This window comes from Physeter macrocephalus, chromosome 14 (assembly GCF_002837175.3).
Source record: "Physeter macrocephalus isolate SW-GA chromosome 14, ASM283717v5, whole genome shotgun sequence".
NCBI classification, from domain to species: domain Eukaryota; kingdom Metazoa; phylum Chordata; class Mammalia; order Artiodactyla; family Physeteridae; genus Physeter; species Physeter macrocephalus.
Genome location: NC_041227.1, coordinates 104,000,418 through 104,003,194, shown reverse-complemented (window position 1 = coordinate 104,003,194; position 2,777 = coordinate 104,000,418).

Sequence of the window (2,777 nt, the reverse complement as noted above, 5' to 3'; positions counted from 1 at the left end):
AACAAAATTGATAAACCATTAGCCACACTCATCAAGAAAAAAAGGGAGAAGACTCAAATCAATAGAATTAGAAATGAAAAAGGAGAAGTAACTACCGACACTGCAGAAATACAAAGGATCATGAAAGATTACTATAAACAACTATATGCAAATAAAATGGACAACCTGGAAGAAATGGACAAATTCTTAGAAATGCACAACCTTCCAAGACTGAACCATGAAGAAATAGAAAATATGAACAGACCAATCACAAGCACTGAAGTTGAAACTGTGATTAAAAATCTTCCAACAAACAAAAGCCCAGGACCAGATGGCTTCACAGGCGAATTCTATCAAACATTTCATATCAAACATTTAAAGAAGAGCTAACACCTATACTTCTCAAACTCTTCCAAAATATAGCAGAGGGAGAAACACTCCCAAACTCATTCTATGAGGCCACCATCATTCTGATATCAAAACCAGACAAAGTTGTCACAAAGAAGGAAAACTACAGGCCAATAGCACTGATGAACATAGATGCAAAAATCCTCAACAAAATACTAGCAAACGGAATACAACAGCACATTTAAAGGGGTTTATCAACTGGGGTTTATCCCAGGATTCTTCAATATACGCAAATCAATCAACGTGATACACCATATTAGCAAATTGAAGGAGAAAAACCATATGATCATCTCAATAGATGCAGAGAAAACTTTTGACAAAATTCAACACCCATTTATGATAAAAACCCTCCAGAAAGTAGGCATAGAGGGAACTTTCCTGAACATAATAAAGGCCGTATATGACAAACCCACAGCCAACATCGTCCTCAATGGTGAAAAACTGAAACCATTTCCACTAAGATCAGGAACAAGACAAGGTTGCCCGCTCTCACCACTATTATTCAACATAGTTTTGGAAGTTTTAGCCACAGCAATCAGAGAAGAAAAAGAAATAAAACGCTGCCTTATTATTTCTGGCTTCTCTTTCTGTATCTCAGATTAAATTTACTTAAATCTTTTCATTCTGGTCTCTATCCCCTATTACCCATTTTGGATAATTTTTCTGGAATATTTTCTGAAATATATCAGTCATTTTTCTGAAATATATAAATACACAAATATATACACATAGACATTATGTTTGTATACTTAACTTATTATTTTTGTTACATATATTTTCTGTTTTATATATGTATATTATCACATGCATATGCATATATTTAGTTCATTAATTCTCTTCATCTAATGTCTAATCCATCCATTTAATTTTTAATCATATTTTTAATTGAATAGGTCATATTTGGTTATTTTGAAAATCTAATATTTTCTGAAATTATGTTGGTCTTCCTGTATCTTTCAATACCACTTTGAGTCTGTAAACATTTTACACAATAAAAACGTTTTATATAGTGAAAAAAAAAAAGAAAGGAATCCACATTGGAAAAGAAGTAAAGCTGTCACTGTTTGCAGATGACATGATACTATACATAGAGAATCCTAAAGATGCTACCAGAAAACTACTAGAGCTAATCAATGAATTTGGTAAAGTAGCAGGATACAAAATTAATGCACAGAAATCTCTTGCATTCCTATACACTAATGATGAAAAATCTGAAAGAGAAACTAAGAAAACACTCCCATTTACCACTGCAACAAAAAGAATGAAATATCTAGGAATATACCTACCAAAGGAGACAAAAGATCTATATGCAGAAAATTATAAGACACTGATGAAAGAAATTAAAGATGATACAAATAGATGGAGAGATATACCATGTTCTTGGATTGGAAGAACAAACATTGTGAAAATGACTCTACTACCCAAAGCAATCTACAGATTCAGTGCAATCCCTATCAAACTACCAATGGCATTTTTCACAAAACTAGAACAAAAAATTTCACAATTTGTATGGAAACACAAAAGACCCCGAATAGCCAAAGCAATCTTGAGAAACAAAAACGGAGCTGGAAGAATCAGGCTCCTTGACTTCAGACTATACTACAAAGCTACAGTAATCAAGATAGTATTGTTCTGGCACAAAAACAGAAATATAGATCAGTGGAACAGGATAGAAAGCCCAGAGGTAAACCCACACAATATGGTCACCTTATCTTTGATGAAGGAGGCAAGAATATACAGTAGAGAAAAGACAGCCTCTTCAATAAGTAGTGCTGGGAAAACTGGTCAGCTACATGTACAAGAATGAAATTAGAACACTCCCTAACACCATACACAAAAATAAACTCAAAATGGATTAAAGACCTAAATGTAAGGCCAGACACCATCGAACTCTTAGAGGAAAACATAGGCAGAACACTCTATGACATAAATTACAGCAAGATCCTCTTTGACCCACCTCCTAGAGAAATGGAAATAAAAACAAAAATAAACAAATGGGACCTAATGAAACTTAAAAGCTTTTGCACAGCAAAGGAACCCATAAACAAGACGAAAAGACAACCCTCAGAATGGGAGAAAGTATTTGCAAATGAAGCAACTGACAAAGGATTAATCTCCAAAACATACAACCAACTCATACAGGTCAATATCAAAAAAACAAACAACCCAATCGGACACAGGGAGGGGGAAGGGTAAGCTGAGACAAAGTGAGAGAGTGGCATGGACATATATACACTACCAAATGTAAAATAGATAGCTATTGGGAAGCAGCTGTATAGCACAGGGAGGTTAGCTCGGTGCTTGTGACAACCTAGAGGGGTGGGATAGGGAGGGTGGGAGGGAGGGAGATGCAAGAGGGAAGAGATATGGGAACAAATGTATATGTATAA